At 43.6% G+C, this 15,861-nt stretch overlaps 23 non-coding genes across 23 annotated transcripts; 8 read left to right on the forward strand and 15 right to left on the reverse strand.

The window, feature by feature from the left end:
• Positions 1-165: 165 nt before the first annotated feature.
• On the forward strand, positions 166-238 carry TRNAM-CAU (transfer RNA methionine (anticodon CAU)). Its single transcript has one exon. It is a non-coding gene; the product is annotated as a tRNA-Met (tRNA).
• Positions 239-683: 445 nt separating this feature from the next.
• On the reverse strand, positions 684-769 carry TRNAY-GUA (transfer RNA tyrosine (anticodon GUA)). The gene is given in 2 exon segments: positions 684-719; positions 733-769. It is a non-coding gene; the product is annotated as a tRNA-Tyr (tRNA).
• A 786-nt stretch (positions 770-1,555) lies between these two features.
• Positions 1,556-1,627, reverse strand: TRNAA-AGC (transfer RNA alanine (anticodon AGC)). Its single transcript has one exon. It is a non-coding gene; the product is annotated as a tRNA-Ala (tRNA).
• A 674-nt stretch (positions 1,628-2,301) lies between these two features.
• TRNAM-CAU (transfer RNA methionine (anticodon CAU)) lies at positions 2,302-2,374 on the forward strand. Its single transcript has one exon. It is a non-coding gene; the product is annotated as a tRNA-Met (tRNA).
• Positions 2,375-2,819: 445 nt separating this feature from the next.
• TRNAY-GUA (transfer RNA tyrosine (anticodon GUA)) lies at positions 2,820-2,905 on the reverse strand. The gene is given in 2 exon segments: positions 2,820-2,855; positions 2,869-2,905. It is a non-coding gene; the product is annotated as a tRNA-Tyr (tRNA).
• Positions 2,906-3,691: 786 nt separating this feature from the next.
• TRNAA-AGC (transfer RNA alanine (anticodon AGC)) lies at positions 3,692-3,763 on the reverse strand. The gene has a single exon. It is a non-coding gene; the product is annotated as a tRNA-Ala (tRNA).
• Positions 3,764-4,437: 674 nt separating this feature from the next.
• Positions 4,438-4,510, forward strand: TRNAM-CAU (transfer RNA methionine (anticodon CAU)). The gene has a single exon. It is a non-coding gene; the product is annotated as a tRNA-Met (tRNA).
• Positions 4,511-4,955: 445 nt separating this feature from the next.
• On the reverse strand, positions 4,956-5,041 carry TRNAY-GUA (transfer RNA tyrosine (anticodon GUA)). Its single transcript is given in 2 exon segments — positions 4,956-4,991; positions 5,005-5,041. It is a non-coding gene; the product is annotated as a tRNA-Tyr (tRNA).
• A 786-nt stretch (positions 5,042-5,827) lies between these two features.
• On the reverse strand, positions 5,828-5,899 carry TRNAA-AGC (transfer RNA alanine (anticodon AGC)). Its single transcript has one exon. It is a non-coding gene; the product is annotated as a tRNA-Ala (tRNA).
• Positions 5,900-6,573: 674 nt separating this feature from the next.
• TRNAM-CAU (transfer RNA methionine (anticodon CAU)) lies at positions 6,574-6,646 on the forward strand. The gene has a single exon. It is a non-coding gene; the product is annotated as a tRNA-Met (tRNA).
• Positions 6,647-7,091: 445 nt separating this feature from the next.
• TRNAY-GUA (transfer RNA tyrosine (anticodon GUA)) lies at positions 7,092-7,177 on the reverse strand. The gene is given in 2 exon segments: positions 7,092-7,127; positions 7,141-7,177. It is a non-coding gene; the product is annotated as a tRNA-Tyr (tRNA).
• A 786-nt stretch (positions 7,178-7,963) lies between these two features.
• Positions 7,964-8,035, reverse strand: TRNAA-AGC (transfer RNA alanine (anticodon AGC)). Its single transcript has one exon. It is a non-coding gene; the product is annotated as a tRNA-Ala (tRNA).
• A 674-nt stretch (positions 8,036-8,709) lies between these two features.
• TRNAM-CAU (transfer RNA methionine (anticodon CAU)) lies at positions 8,710-8,782 on the forward strand. Its single transcript has one exon. It is a non-coding gene; the product is annotated as a tRNA-Met (tRNA).
• Positions 8,783-9,227: 445 nt separating this feature from the next.
• TRNAY-GUA (transfer RNA tyrosine (anticodon GUA)) lies at positions 9,228-9,313 on the reverse strand. Its single transcript is given in 2 exon segments — positions 9,228-9,263; positions 9,277-9,313. It is a non-coding gene; the product is annotated as a tRNA-Tyr (tRNA).
• A 786-nt stretch (positions 9,314-10,099) lies between these two features.
• Positions 10,100-10,171, reverse strand: TRNAA-CGC (transfer RNA alanine (anticodon CGC)). The gene has a single exon. It is a non-coding gene; the product is annotated as a tRNA-Ala (tRNA).
• Positions 10,172-10,845: 674 nt separating this feature from the next.
• On the forward strand, positions 10,846-10,918 carry TRNAM-CAU (transfer RNA methionine (anticodon CAU)). Its single transcript has one exon. It is a non-coding gene; the product is annotated as a tRNA-Met (tRNA).
• A 445-nt stretch (positions 10,919-11,363) lies between these two features.
• Positions 11,364-11,449, reverse strand: TRNAY-GUA (transfer RNA tyrosine (anticodon GUA)). Its single transcript is given in 2 exon segments — positions 11,364-11,399; positions 11,413-11,449. It is a non-coding gene; the product is annotated as a tRNA-Tyr (tRNA).
• A 786-nt stretch (positions 11,450-12,235) lies between these two features.
• TRNAA-AGC (transfer RNA alanine (anticodon AGC)) lies at positions 12,236-12,307 on the reverse strand. Its single transcript has one exon. It is a non-coding gene; the product is annotated as a tRNA-Ala (tRNA).
• Positions 12,308-12,981: 674 nt separating this feature from the next.
• On the forward strand, positions 12,982-13,054 carry TRNAM-CAU (transfer RNA methionine (anticodon CAU)). The gene has a single exon. It is a non-coding gene; the product is annotated as a tRNA-Met (tRNA).
• Positions 13,055-13,499: 445 nt separating this feature from the next.
• Positions 13,500-13,585, reverse strand: TRNAY-GUA (transfer RNA tyrosine (anticodon GUA)). Its single transcript is given in 2 exon segments — positions 13,500-13,535; positions 13,549-13,585. It is a non-coding gene; the product is annotated as a tRNA-Tyr (tRNA).
• Positions 13,586-14,371: 786 nt separating this feature from the next.
• Positions 14,372-14,443, reverse strand: TRNAA-AGC (transfer RNA alanine (anticodon AGC)). The gene has a single exon. It is a non-coding gene; the product is annotated as a tRNA-Ala (tRNA).
• Positions 14,444-15,117: 674 nt separating this feature from the next.
• Positions 15,118-15,190, forward strand: TRNAM-CAU (transfer RNA methionine (anticodon CAU)). Its single transcript has one exon. It is a non-coding gene; the product is annotated as a tRNA-Met (tRNA).
• Positions 15,191-15,635: 445 nt separating this feature from the next.
• TRNAY-GUA (transfer RNA tyrosine (anticodon GUA)) lies at positions 15,636-15,721 on the reverse strand. The gene is given in 2 exon segments: positions 15,636-15,671; positions 15,685-15,721. It is a non-coding gene; the product is annotated as a tRNA-Tyr (tRNA).
• Positions 15,722-15,861: the final 140 nt, after the last annotated feature.

The following is a 15,861-nucleotide window of genomic DNA, read 5'->3' on the forward strand; positions in this document are numbered from 1 at the left end:
GTGGGTTTAAGCACTGGGAAAGAGCAGTCTTCTGACCATTATAACTGCAGACGATTTTAATCCAGCGAGGCAACCGAAGTGTATTGATATTCCAACATGAGAACAGCATTTTTGCTACCTTCCCTCTTCATGGTGTGTAGACGCATTTGTTAGCGGTTTCAAGCAGCCTTCTTAGCGCAGTAGGCAGCGCGTCAGTCTCATAATCTGAAGGTCCTGAGTTCGATCCTCAGAGAGGGCATTGCAGTGTTTCTTTAGTCAAGAGAAACATCTCAGATTTTCTCCAAATCTGTAAACTATTCCTCCACATTGCATCTTGCTCAGTTTTAAGGAGTTGGTGTCTTTGTAGATTCCCTCTTTGATATCCATGGCCACTCATTGTAGGTGAGTTTTAGCTGGTTCGGCTGCCGAAACATCTACCTTGGTACAATGAAACTGGAAGTCTTCCAAGTGCCTTCATATATTTAGTCAAGGCTTTGGAATGAATTCTGATCTGCAGGTCCTTGTTTATTTCTCTTCCAACATCCCTCAGAAATGACTATGTGGTCAATTTCATTGGAAAGCAGAAGAAGTCTACCCTTCTGTCCTAGCATTTATTTGGAGCTAGGGAAATGTTTCTCAATCAGAGGGGCACATAATGTTTTAACAAGAGAGAAAGCAGCTATGGAAAACAAAAAAGGGGAAACTCCTCCGAGCCGGATTTGAACCAGCGACCTAAGGATTTCTGTTTCTCCACTACAGTCCTCCGCTCTCCCAACTGAGCTATCGGAGGATTAGGCAGTACAGCTTTCCATGCTGCATTCATCTTTCTTTCAATAATGGTTGCGGCGGGAGTGGGCTGGGAGTACTGCAGTCTAATCTTGAAAATCATGAATATGACCTGCAGCTTGCTCTACAAATTGCCACTTCCTAGAGTGCATTCTCAGCTACATCTTATCACCATAAAGGGGGACTGCTTACCTACCTGAATGTGCTGTGCTGGCGTGAAGGAAAGCAGGGGACCTAGAATTAGAAATCCTACAGAAAGGAGTTTTCCTGAAAGGGCATGGGGCCGAGGAATCCACAGCCCTTTGGAAGCATTTCTGGCAAAAGGATGACAGCATGGGAACATGAAGGAAAGGACAGAAAGTTAGGAGAGTCATTACTCCGTACGGAGCATGAAGAACATGCATTTTTAATGCTTCTGTGAAAGGAACTGGAAAAGCAAAACCAGTAGATTAATGGACCATTCAGAAGGGATTAGGATGAAGAAAACATTCTGTTTTTCTTAAACCTTCTGGTAAGAGTCTCTGGTTTAGAGGAAGAATTCAAATAAATGACCAAGACAGCTGTGCCCGTTTTCTATACTAAGAATGCCAAGATAAATCACCACTTTGGTTTCTTATGGAAGCAAGATTATTTTTTTCTATAAACACGGGAAATGAGATAGCCCCATTTCAAAAGGTTTTGCAAGGCGAAGAAAGTGGGGTTCTGGCACCAGCTGCATGACATCTCACTTCCTTACTCATGATGCCAGCCTAGCTATCTGTCAAAAGGCAAGATTAGCATGGCGAAAAGCTGGAGATGCCGGGGATTGAACCCGGGGCCTCATACATGCTAAGCATGCGCTCTACCACTGAGCTACATCCCCACATCCTGTAGAGGGAGACCTTGCTCCACGCATGGAAACCTGGAATTCTATTGAATGTACATTCACCACATATGACACTGGAATGGGAAGCGTCAGGTGTGGAATTCCATATGATTTACAGCTGGATTTTCTAGCACCGTTTTTTATGGAATAAGGTTGACTCTAGAATGAATAATTCCCCACACACAACAGCTAGATGCAATCGAAAAAAGCCAGAGTATTCAAGGCAACTGGTTCAGGATACATCAAAGAAGGATATGGTTGAGTGCTGTTTCCACATCTTGTGAGATGACTTAAGGTACCCCTGCTCTTTTTGCAGGACACACAGCTATGTTACATTAGCATGTACAGTGTTGAGATCTAGATGCATCTACGGCTAGGGGCGGCATGTTAATTCTGGGTTTTAGTCCATTTCATTCTCAGTTATGTGGAGGAAAAAATGGCACGATCTTTCTTAGAGAGGTGAATGGTATGCCCTGATTTCTTTTGCATGGCTAAATGTATGGGGTGTGGGTTTAAGCACTGGGAAAGAGCAGTCTTCTGACCATTATAACTGCAGACGATTTTAATCCAGCGAGGCAACCGAAGTGTATTGATATTCCAACATGAGAACAGCATTTTTGCTACCTTCCCTCTTCATGGTGTGTAGACGCATTTGTTAGCGGTTTCAAGCAGCCTTCTTAGCGCAGTAGGCAGCGCGTCAGTCTCATAATCTGAAGGTCCTGAGTTCGATCCTCAGAGAGGGCATTGCAGTGTTTCTTTTGTCAAGAGAAACATCTCAGATTTTCTCCAAATCTGTAAACTATTCCTCCACATTGCATCTTGCTCAGTTTTAAGGAGTTGGTGTCTTTGTAGATTCCCTCTTTCATATCCATGGCCACTCATTGTAGGTGAGTTTTAGCTGGTTCGGCTGCCGAAACATCTACCTTGGTACAATGAAACTGGAAGTCTTCCAAGTGCCTTCATATATTTAGTCAAGGCTTTGGAATGAATTCTGATCTGCAGGTCCTTGTTTATTTCTCTTCCAACATCCCTCAGAAATGACTATGTGGTCAATTTCATTGGAAAGCAGAAGAAGTCTACCCTTCTGTCCTAGCATTTATTTGGAGCTAGGGAAATGTTTCTCAATCAGAGGGGCACATAATGTTTTAACAAGAGAGAAAGCAGCTATGGAAAACAAAAAAGGGGAAACTCCTCCGAGCCGGATTTGAACCAGCGACCTAAGGATTTCTGTTTCTCCACTACAGTCCTCCGCTCTCCCAACTGAGCTATCGGAGGATTAGGCAGTACAGCTTTCCATGCTGCATTCATCTTTCTTTCAATAATGGTTGCGGCGGGAGTGGGCTGGGAGTACTGCAGTCTAATCTTGAAAATCATGAATATGACCTGCAGCTTGCTCTACAAATTGCCACTTCCTAGAGTGCATTCTCAGCTACATCTTATCACCATAAAGGGGGACTGCTTACCTACCTGAATGTGCTGTGCTGGCGTGAAGGAAAGCAGGGGACCTAGAATTAGAAATCCTACAGAAAGGAGTTTTCCTGAAAGGGCATGGGGCCGAGGAATCCACAGCCCTTTGGAAGCATTTCTGGCAAAAGGATGACAGCATGGGAACATGAAGGAAAGGACAGAAAGTTAGGAGAGTCATTACTCCGTACGGAGCATGAAGAACATGCATTTTTAATGCTTCTGTGAAAGGAACTGGAAAAGCAAAACCAGTAGATTAATGGACCATTCAGAAGGGATTAGGATGAAGAAAACATTCTGTTTTTCTTAAACCTTCTGGTAAGAGTCTCTGGTTTAGAGGAAGAATTCAAATAAATGACCAAGACAGCTGTGCCCGTTTTCTATACTAAGAATGCCAAGATAAATCACCACTTTGGTTTCTTATGGAAGCAAGATTATTTTTTTCTATAAACACGGGAAATGAGATAGCCCCATTTCAAAAGGTTTTGCAAGGCGAAGAAAGTGGGGTTCTGGCACCAGCTGCATGACATCTCACTTCCTTACTCATGATGCCAGCCTAGCTATCTGTCAAAAGGCAAGATTAGCATGGCGAAAAGCTGGAGATGCCGGGGATTGAACCCGGGGCCTCATACATGCTAAGCATGCGCTCTACCACTGAGCTACATCCCCACATCCTGTAGAGGGAGACCTTGCTCCACGCATGGAAACCTGGAATTCTATTGAATGTACATTCACCACATATGACACTGGAATGGGAAGCGTCAGGTGTGGAATTCCATATGATTTACAGCTGGATTTTCTAGCACCGTTTTTTATGGAATAAGGTTGACTCTAGAATGAATAATTCCCCACACACAACAGCTAGATGCAATCGAAAAAAGCCAGAGTATTCAAGGCAACTGGTTCAGGATACATCAAAGAAGGATATGGTTGAGTGCTGTTTCCACATCTTGTGAGATGACTTAAGGTACCCCTGCTCTTTTTGCAGGACACACAGCTATGTTACATTAGCATGTACAGTGTTGAGATCTAGATGCATCTACGGCTAGGGGCGGCATGTTAATTCTGGGTTTTAGTCCATTTCATTCTCAGTTATGTGGAGGAAAAAATGGCACGATCTTTCTTAGAGAGGTGAATGGTATGCCCTGATTTCTTTTGCATGGCTAAATGTATGGGGTGTGGGTTTAAGCACTGGGAAAGAGCAGTCTTCTGACCATTATAACTGCAGACGATTTTAATCCAGCGAGGCAACCGAAGTGTATTGATATTCCAACATGAGAACAGCATTTTTGCTACCTTCCCTCTTCATGGTGTGTAGACGCATTTGTTAGCGGTTTCAAGCAGCCTTCTTAGCGCAGTAGGCAGCGCGTCAGTCTCATAATCTGAAGGTCCTGAGTTCGATCCTCAGAGAGGGCATTGCAGTGTTTCTTTTGTCAAGAGAAACATCTCAGATTTTCTCCAAATCTGTAAACTATTCCTCCACATTGCATCTTGCTCAGTTTTAAGGAGTTGGTGTCTTTGTAGATTCCCTCTTTCATATCCATGGCCACTCATTGTAGGTGAGTTTTAGCTGGTTCGGCTGCCGAAACATCTACCTTGGTACAATGAAACTGGAAGTCTTCCAAGTGCCTTCATATATTTAGTCAAGGCTTTGGAATGAATTCTGATCTGCAGGTCCTTGTTTATTTCTCTTCCAACATCCCTCAGAAATGACTATGTGGTCAATTTCATTGGAAAGCAGAAGAAGTCTACCCTTCTGTCCTAGCATTTATTTGGAGCTAGGGAAATGTTTCTCAATCAGAGGGGCACATAATGTTTTAACAAGAGAGAAAGCAGCTATGGAAAACAAAAAAGGGGAAACTCCTCCGAGCCGGATTTGAACCAGCGACCTAAGGATTTCTGTTTCTCCACTACAGTCCTCCGCTCTCCCAACTGAGCTATCGGAGGATTAGGCAGTACAGCTTTCCATGCTGCATTCATCTTTCTTTCAATAATGGTTGCGGCGGGAGTGGGCTGGGAGTACTGCAGTCTAATCTTGAAAATCATGAATATGACCTGCAGCTTGCTCTACAAATTGCCACTTCCTAGAGTGCATTCTCAGCTACATCTTATCACCATAAAGGGGGACTGCTTACCTACCTGAATGTGCTGTGCTGGCGTGAAGGAAAGCAGGGGACCTAGAATTAGAAATCCTACAGAAAGGAGTTTTCCTGAAAGGGCATGGGGCCGAGGAATCCACAGCCCTTTGGAAGCATTTCTGGCAAAAGGATGACAGCATGGGAACATGAAGGAAAGGACAGAAAGTTAGGAGAGTCATTACTCCGTACGGAGCATGAAGAACATGCATTTTTAATGCTTCTGTGAAAGGAACTGGAAAAGCAAAACCAGTAGATTAATGGACCATTCAGAAGGGATTAGGATGAAGAAAACATTCTGTTTTTCTTAAACCTTCTGGTAAGAGTCTCTGGTTTAGAGGAAGAATTCAAATAAATGACCAAGACAGCTGTGCCCGTTTTCTATACTAAGAATGCCAAGATAAATCACCACTTTGGTTTCTTATGGAAGCAAGATTATTTTTTTCTATAAACACGGGAAATGAGATAGCCCCATTTCAAAAGGTTTTGCAAGGCGAAGAAAGTGGGGTTCTGGCACCAGCTGCATGACATCTCACTTCCTTACTCATGATGCCAGCCTAGCTATCTGTCAAAAGGCAAGATTAGCATGGCGAAAAGCTGGAGATGCCGGGGATTGAACCCGGGGCCTCATACATGCTAAGCATGCGCTCTACCACTGAGCTACATCCCCACATCCTGTAGAGGGAGACCTTGCTCCACGCATGGAAACCTGGAATTCTATTGAATGTACATTCACCACATATGACACTGGAATGGGAAGCGTCAGGTGTGGAATTCCATATGATTTACAGCTGGATTTTCTAGCACCGTTTTTTATGGAATAAGGTTGACTCTAGAATGAATAATTCCCCACACACAACAGCTAGATGCAATCGAAAAAAGCCAGAGTATTCAAGGCAACTGGTTCAGGATACATCAAAGAAGGATATGGTTGAGTGCTGTTTCCACATCTTGTGAGATGACTTAAGGTACCCCTGCTCTTTTTGCAGGACACACAGCTATGTTACATTAGCATGTACAGTGTTGAGATCTAGATGCATCTACGGCTAGGGGCGGCATGTTAATTCTGGGTTTTAGTCCATTTCATTCTCAGTTATGTGGAGGAAAAAATGGCACGATCTTTCTTAGAGAGGTGAATGGTATGCCCTGATTTCTTTTGCATGGCTAAATGTATGGGGTGTGGGTTTAAGCACTGGGAAAGAGCAGTCTTCTGACCATTATAACTGCAGACGATTTTAATCCAGCGAGGCAACCGAAGTGTATTGATATTCCAACATGAGAACAGCATTTTTGCTACCTTCCCTCTTCATGGTGTGTAGACGCATTTGTTAGCGGTTTCAAGCAGCCTTCTTAGCGCAGTAGGCAGCGCGTCAGTCTCATAATCTGAAGGTCCTGAGTTCGATCCTCAGAGAGGGCATTGCAGTGTTTCTTTTGTCAAGAGAAACATCTCAGATTTTCTCCAAATCTGTAAACTATTCCTCCACATTGCATCTTGCTCAGTTTTAAGGAGTTGGTGTCTTTGTAGATTCCCTCTTTCATATCCATGGCCACTCATTGTAGGTGAGTTTTAGCTGGTTCGGCTGCCGAAACATCTACCTTGGTACAATGAAACTGGAAGTCTTCCAAGTGCCTTCATATATTTAGTCAAGGCTTTGGAATGAATTCTGATCTGCAGGTCCTTGTTTATTTCTCTTCCAACATCCCTCAGAAATGACTATGTGGTCAATTTCATTGGAAAGCAGAAGAAGTCTACCCTTCTGTCCTAGCATTTATTTGGAGCTAGGGAAATGTTTCTCAATCAGAGGGGCACATAATGTTTTAACAAGAGAGAAAGCAGCTATGGAAAACAAAAAAGGGGAAACTCCTCCGAGCCGGATTTGAACCAGCGACCTAAGGATTTCTGTTTCTCCACTACAGTCCTCCGCTCTCCCAACTGAGCTATCGGAGGATTAGGCAGTACAGCTTTCCATGCTGCATTCATCTTTCTTTCAATAATGGTTGCGGCGGGAGTGGGCTGGGAGTACTGCAGTCTAATCTTGAAAATCATGAATATGACCTGCAGCTTGCTCTACAAATTGCCACTTCCTAGAGTGCATTCTCAGCTACATCTTATCACCATAAAGGGGGACTGCTTACCTACCTGAATGTGCTGTGCTGGCGTGAAGGAAAGCAGGGGACCTAGAATTAGAAATCCTACAGAAAGGAGTTTTCCTGAAAGGGCATGGGGCCGAGGAATCCACAGCCCTTTGGAAGCATTTCTGGCAAAAGGATGACAGCATGGGAACATGAAGGAAAGGACAGAAAGTTAGGAGAGTCATTACTCCGTACGGAGCATGAAGAACATGCATTTTTAATGCTTCTGTGAAAGGAACTGGAAAAGCAAAACCAGTAGATTAATGGACCATTCAGAAGGGATTAGGATGAAGAAAACATTCTGTTTTTCTTAAACCTTCTGGTAAGAGTCTCTGGTTTAGAGGAAGAATTCAAATAAATGACCAAGACAGCTGTGCCCGTTTTCTATACTAAGAATGCCAAGATAAATCACCACTTTGGTTTCTTATGGAAGCAAGATTATTTTTTTCTATAAACACGGGAAATGAGATAGCCCCATTTCAAAAGGTTTTGCAAGGCGAAGAAAGTGGGGTTCTGGCACCAGCTGCATGACATCTCACTTCCTTACTCATGATGCCAGCCTAGCTATCTGTCAAAAGGCAAGATTAGCATGGCGAAAAGCTGGAGATGCCGGGGATTGAACCCGGGGCCTCATACATGCTAAGCATGCGCTCTACCACTGAGCTACATCCCCACATCCTGTAGAGGGAGACCTTGCTCCACGCATGGAAACCTGGAATTCTATTGAATGTACATTCACCACATATGACACTGGAATGGGAAGCGTCAGGTGTGGAATTCCATATGATTTACAGCTGGATTTTCTAGCACCGTTTTTTATGGAATAAGGTTGACTCTAGAATGAATAATTCCCCACACACAACAGCTAGATGCAATCGAAAAAAGCCAGAGTATTCAAGGCAACTGGTTCAGGATACATCAAAGAAGGATATGGTTGAGTGCTGTTTCCACATCTTGTGAGATGACTTAAGGTACCCCTGCTCTTTTTGCAGGACACACAGCTATGTTACATTAGCATGTACAGTGTTGAGATCTAGATGCATCTACGGCTAGGGGCGGCATGTTAATTCTGGGTTTTAGTCCATTTCATTCTCAGTTATGTGGAGGAAAAAATGGCACGATCTTTCTTAGAGAGGTGAATGGTATGCCCTGATTTCTTTTGCATGGCTAAATGTATGGGGTGTGGGTTTAAGCACTGGGAAAGAGCAGTCTTCTGACCATTATAACTGCAGACGATTTTAATCCAGCGAGGCAACCGAAGTGTATTGATATTCCAACATGAGAACAGCATTTTTGCTACCTTCCCTCTTCATGGTGTGTAGACGCATTTGTTAGCGGTTTCAAGCAGCCTTCTTAGCGCAGTAGGCAGCGCGTCAGTCTCATAATCTGAAGGTCCTGAGTTCGATCCTCAGAGAGGGCATTGCAGTGTTTCTTTTGTCAAGAGAAACATCTCAGATTTTCTCCAAATCTGTAAACTATTCCTCCACATTGCATCTTGCTCAGTTTTAAGGAGTTGGTGTCTTTGTAGATTCCCTCTTTCATATCCATGGCCACTCATTGTAGGTGAGTTTTAGCTGGTTCGGCTGCCGAAACATCTACCTTGGTACAATGAAACTGGAAGTCTTCCAAGTGCCTTCATATATTTAGTCAAGGCTTTGGAATGAATTCTGATCTGCAGGTCCTTGTTTATTTCTCTTCCAACATCCCTCAGAAATGACTATGTGGTCAATTTCATTGGAAAGCAGAAGAAGTCTACCCTTCTGTCCTAGCATTTATTTGGAGCTAGGGAAATGTTTCTCAATCAGAGGGGCACATAATGTTTTAACAAGAGAGAAAGCAGCTATGGAAAACAAAAAAGGGGAAACTCCTCCGAGCCGGATTTGAACCAGCGACCTAAGGATTTCTGTTTCTCCACTACAGTCCTCCGCTCTCCCAACTGAGCTATCGGAGGATTAGGCAGTACAGCTTTCCATGCTGCATTCATCTTTCTTTCAATAATGGTTGCGGCGGGAGTGGGCTGGGAGTACTGCAGTCTAATCTTGAAAATCATGAATATGACCTGCAGCTTGCTCTACAAATTGCCACTTCCTAGAGTGCATTCTCAGCTACATCTTATCACCATAAAGGGGGACTGCTTACCTACCTGAATGTGCTGTGCTGGCGTGAAGGAAAGCAGGGGACCTAGAATTAGAAATCCTACAGAAAGGAGTTTTCCTGAAAGGGCATGGGGCCGAGGAATCCACAGCCCTTTGGAAGCATTTCTGGCAAAAGGATGACAGCATGGGAACATGAAGGAAAGGACAGAAAGTTAGGAGAGTCATTACTCCGTACGGAGCATGAAGAACATGCATTTTTAATGCTTCTGTGAAAGGAACTGGAAAAGCAAAACCAGTAGATTAATGGACCATTCAGAAGGGATTAGGATGAAGAAAACATTCTGTTTTTCTTAAACCTTCTGGTAAGAGTCTCTGGTTTAGAGGAAGAATTCAAATAAATGACCAAGACAGCTGTGCCCGTTTTCTATACTAAGAATGCCAAGATAAATCACCACTTTGGTTTCTTATGGAAGCAAGATTATTTTTTTCTATAAACACGGGAAATGAGATAGCCCCATTTCAAAAGGTTTTGCAAGGCGAAGAAAGTGGGGTTCTGGCACCAGCTGCATGACATCTCACTTCCTTACTCATGATGCCAGCCTAGCTATCTGTCAAAAGGCAAGATTAGCATGGCGAAAAGCTGGAGATGCCGGGGATTGAACCCGGGGCCTCATACATGCGAAGCATGCGCTCTACCACTGAGCTACATCCCCACATCCTGTAGAGGGAGACCTTGCTCCACGCATGGAAACCTGGAATTCTATTGAATGTACATTCACCACATATGACACTGGAATGGGAAGCGTCAGGTGTGGAATTCCATATGATTTACAGCTGGATTTTCTAGCACCGTTTTTTATGGAATAAGGTTGACTCTAGAATGAATAATTCCCCACACACAACAGCTAGATGCAATCGAAAAAAGCCAGAGTATTCAAGGCAACTGGTTCAGGATACATCAAAGAAGGATATGGTTGAGTGCTGTTTCCACATCTTGTGAGATGACTTAAGGTACCCCTGCTCTTTTTGCAGGACACACAGCTATGTTACATTAGCATGTACAGTGTTGAGATCTAGATGCATCTACGGCTAGGGGCGGCATGTTAATTCTGGGTTTTAGTCCATTTCATTCTCAGTTATGTGGAGGAAAAAATGGCACGATCTTTCTTAGAGAGGTGAATGGTATGCCCTGATTTCTTTTGCATGGCTAAATGTATGGGGTGTGGGTTTAAGCACTGGGAAAGAGCAGTCTTCTGACCATTATAACTGCAGACGATTTTAATCCAGCGAGGCAACCGAAGTGTATTGATATTCCAACATGAGAACAGCATTTTTGCTACCTTCCCTCTTCATGGTGTGTAGACGCATTTGTTAGCGGTTTCAAGCAGCCTTCTTAGCGCAGTAGGCAGCGCGTCAGTCTCATAATCTGAAGGTCCTGAGTTCGATCCTCAGAGAGGGCATTGCAGTGTTTCTTTTGTCAAGAGAAACATCTCAGATTTTCTCCAAATCTGTAAACTATTCCTCCACATTGCATCTTGCTCAGTTTTAAGGAGTTGGTGTCTTTGTAGATTCCCTCTTTCATATCCATGGCCACTCATTGTAGGTGAGTTTTAGCTGGTTCGGCTGCCGAAACATCTACCTTGGTACAATGAAACTGGAAGTCTTCCAAGTGCCTTCATATATTTAGTCAAGGCTTTGGAATGAATTCTGATCTGCAGGTCCTTGTTTATTTCTCTTCCAACATCCCTCAGAAATGACTATGTGGTCAATTTCATTGGAAAGCAGAAGAAGTCTACCCTTCTGTCCTAGCATTTATTTGGAGCTAGGGAAATGTTTCTCAATCAGAGGGGCACATAATGTTTTAACAAGAGAGAAAGCAGCTATGGAAAACAAAAAAGGGGAAACTCCTCCGAGCCGGATTTGAACCAGCGACCTAAGGATTTCTGTTTCTCCACTACAGTCCTCCGCTCTCCCAACTGAGCTATCGGAGGATTAGGCAGTACAGCTTTCCATGCTGCATTCATCTTTCTTTCAATAATGGTTGCGGCGGGAGTGGGCTGGGAGTACTGCAGTCTAATCTTGAAAATCATGAATATGACCTGCAGCTTGCTCTACAAATTGCCACTTCCTAGAGTGCATTCTCAGCTACATCTTATCACCATAAAGGGGGACTGCTTACCTACCTGAATGTGCTGTGCTGGCGTGAAGGAAAGCAGGGGACCTAGAATTAGAAATCCTACAGAAAGGAGTTTTCCTGAAAGGGCATGGGGCCGAGGAATCCACAGCCCTTTGGAAGCATTTCTGGCAAAAGGATGACAGCATGGGAACATGAAGGAAAGGACAGAAAGTTAGGAGAGTCATTACTCCGTACGGAGCATGAAGAACATGCATTTTTAATGCTTCTGTGAAAGGAACTGGAAAAGCAAAACCAGTAGATTAATGGACCATTCAGAAGGGATTAGGATGAAGAAAACATTCTGTTTTTCTTAAACCTTCTGGTAAGAGTCTCTGGTTTAGAGGAAGAATTCAAATAAATGACCAAGACAGCTGTGCCCGTTTTCTATACTAAGAATGCCAAGATAAATCACCACTTTGGTTTCTTATGGAAGCAAGATTATTTTTTTCTATAAACACGGGAAATGAGATAGCCCCATTTCAAAAGGTTTTGCAAGGCGAAGAAAGTGGGGTTCTGGCACCAGCTGCATGACATCTCACTTCCTTACTCATGATGCCAGCCTAGCTATCTGTCAAAAGGCAAGATTAGCATGGCGAAAAGCTGGAGATGCCGGGGATTGAACCCGGGGCCTCATACATGCTAAGCATGCGCTCTACCACTGAGCTACATCCCCACATCCTGTAGAGGGAGACCTTGCTCCACGCATGGAAACCTGGAATTCTATTGAATGTACATTCACCACATATGACACTGGAATGGGAAGCGTCAGGTGTGGAATTCCATATGATTTACAGCTGGATTTTCTAGCACCGTTTTTTATGGAATAAGGTTGACTCTAGAATGAATAATTCCCCACACACAACAGCTAGATGCAATCGAAAAAAGCCAGAGTATTCAAGGCAACTGGTTCAGGATACATCAAAGAAGGATATGGTTGAGTGCTGTTTCCACATCTTGTGAGATGACTTAAGGTACCCCTGCTCTTTTTGCAGGACACACAGCTATGTTACATTAGCATGTACAGTGTTGAGATCTAGATGCATCTACGGCTAGGGGCGGCATGTTAATTCTGGGTTTTAGTCCATTTCATTCTCAGTTATGTGGAGGAAAAAATGGCACGATCTTTCTTAGAGAGGTGAATGGTATGCCCTGATTTCTTTTGCATGGCTAAATGTATGGGGTGTGGGTTTAAGCACTGGGAAAGAGCAGTCTTCTGACCATTATAACTGCAGACGATTTTAATCCAGCGAGGCAACCGAAGTGTATTGATATTCCAACATGAGAACAGCATTTTTGCTACCTTCCCTCTTCATGGTGTGTAGACGCATTTGTTAGCGGTTTCAAGCAGCCTTCTTAGCGCAGTAGGCAGCGCGTCAGTCTCATAATCTGAAGGTCCTGAGTTCGATCCTCAGAGAGGGCATTGCAGTGTTTCTTTTGTCAAGAGAAACATCTCAGATTTTCTCCAAATCTGTAAACTATTCCTCCACATTGCATCTTGCTCAGTTTTAAGGAGTTGGTGTCTTTGTAGATTCCCTCTTTCATATCCATGGCCACTCATTGTAGGTGAGTTTTAGCTGGTTCGGCTGCCGAAACATCTACCTTGGTACAATGAAACTGGAAGTCTTCCAAGTGCCTTCATATATTTAGTCAAGGCTTTGGAATGAATTCTGATCTGCAGGTCCTTGTTTATTTCTCTTCCAACATCCCTCAGAAATGACTATGTGGTCAATTTCATTGGAAAGCAGAAGAAGTCTACCCTTCTGTCCTAGCATTTATTTGGAGCTAGGGAAATGTTTCTCAATCAGAGGGGCACATAATGTTTTAACAAGAGAGAAAGCAGCTATGGAAAACAAAAAAGGGGAAACTCCTCCGAGCCGGATTTGAACCAGCGACCTAAGGATTTCTGTTTCTCCACTACAGTCCTCCGCTCTCCCAACTGAGCTATCGGAGGATTAGGCAGTACAGCTTTCCATGCTGCATTCATCTTTCTTTCAATAATGGTTGCGGCGGGAGTGGGCTGGGAGTACTGCAGTCTAATCTTGAAAATCATGAATATGACCTGCAGCTTGCTCTACAAATTGCCACTTCCTAGAGTGCATTCTCAGCTACATCTTATCACCATAAAGGGGGACTGCTTACCTACCTGAATGTGCTGTGCTGGCGTGAAGGAAAGCAGGGGACCTAGAATTAGAAATCCTACAGAAAGGAGTTTTCCTGAAAGGGCATGGGGCCGAGGAATCCACAGCCCTTTGGAAGCATTTCTGGCAAAAGGATGACAGCATGGGAACATGAAGGAAAGGACAGAAAGTTAGGAGAGTCATTACTCCGTACGGAGCATGAAGAACATGCATTTTTAATGCTTCTGTGAAAGGAACTGGAAAAGCAAAACCAGTAGATTAATGGACCATTCAGAAGGGATTAGGATGAAGAAAACATTCTGTTTTTCTTAAACCTTCTGGTAAGAGTCTCTGGTTTAGAGGAAGAATTCAAATAAATGACCAAGACAGCTGTGCCCGTTTTCTATACTAAGAATGCCAAGATAAATCACCACTTTGGTTTCTTATGGAAGCAAGATTATTTTTTTCTATAAACACGGGAAATGAGATAGCCCCATTTCAAAAGGTTTTGCAAGGCGAAGAAAGTGGGGTTCTGGCACCAGCTGCATGACATCTCACTTCCTTACTCATGATGCCAGCCTAGCTATCTGTCAAAAGGCAAGATTAGCATGGCGAAAAGCTGGAGATGCCGGGGATTGAACCCGGGGCCTCATACATGCTAAGCATGCACTCTACCACTGAGCTACATCCCCACATCCTGTAGAGGGAGACCTTGCTCCACGCATGGAAACCTGGAATTCTATTGAATGTACATTCACCACATATGACACTGGAATGGGAAGCGTCAGGTGTGGAATTCCATATGATTTACAGCTGGATTTTCTAGCACCGTTTTTTATGGAATAAGGTTGACTCTAGAATGAATAATTCCCCACACACAACAGCTAGATGCAATCGAAAAAAGCCAGAGTATTCAAGGCAACTGGTTCAGGATACATCAAAGAAGGATATGGTTGAGTGCTGTTTCCACATCTTGTGAGATGACTTAAGGTACCCCTGCTCTTTTTGCAGGACACACAGCTATGTTACATTAGCATGTACAGTGTTGAGATCTAGATGCATCTACGGCTAGGGGCGGCATGTTAATTCTGGGTTTTAGTCCATTTCATTCTCAGTTATGTGGAGGAAAAAATGGCACGATCTTTCTTAGAGAGGTGAATGGTATGCCCTGATTTCTTTTGCATGGCTAAATGTATGGGGTGTGGGTTTAAGCACTGGGAAAGAGCAGTCTTCTGACCATTATAACTGCAGACGATTTTAATCCAGCGAGGCAACCGAAGTGTATTGATATTCCAACATGAGAACAGCATTTTTGCTACCTTCCCTCTTCATGGTGTGTAGACGCATTTGTTAGCGGTTTCAAGCAGCCTTCTTAGCGCAGTAGGCAGCGCGTCAGTCTCATAATCTGAAGGTCCTGAGTTCGATCCTCAGAGAGGGCATTGCAGTGTTTCTTTAGTCAAGAGAAACATCTCAGATTTTCTCCAAATCTGTAAACTATTCCTCCACATTGCATCTTGCTCAGTTTTAAGGAGTTGGTGTCTTTGTAGATTCCCTCTTTGATATCCATGGCCACTCATTGTAGGTGAGTTTTAGCTGGTTCGGCTGCCGAAACATCTACCTTGGTACAATGAAACTGGAAGTCTTCCAAGTGCCTTCATATATTTAGTCAAGGCTTTGGAATGAATTCTGATCTGCAGGTCCTTGTTTATTTCTCTTCCAACATCCCTCAGAAATGACTATGTGGTCAATTTCATTGGAAAGCAGAAGAAGTCTACCCTTCTGTCCTAGCATTTATTTGGAGCTAGGGAAATGTTTCTCAATCAGAGGGGCACATAATGTTTTAACAAGAGAGAAAGCAGCTATGGAAAACAAAAAAGGGGAAACTCCTCCGAGCCGGATTTGAACCAGCGACCTAAGGATTTCTGTTTCTCCACTACAGTCCTCCGCTCTCCCAACTGAGCTATCGGAGGATTAGGCAGTACAGCTTTCCATGCTGCATTCATCTTTCTTTCAATAATGGTTGCGGCGGGAGTGGGCTGGGAGTACTGCAGTCTAATCTTGAAAATCATGAATATGACCTGCAGCTTGCTCTACAAATTGCCACTTCCTA

The sequence above is a fragment of the Pleurodeles waltl genome, unplaced genomic scaffold (genome assembly GCF_031143425.1).
Source record: "Pleurodeles waltl isolate 20211129_DDA unplaced genomic scaffold, aPleWal1.hap1.20221129 scaffold_107, whole genome shotgun sequence".
Taxonomy (NCBI): Eukaryota; Metazoa; Chordata; class Amphibia; order Caudata; family Salamandridae; genus Pleurodeles; species Pleurodeles waltl.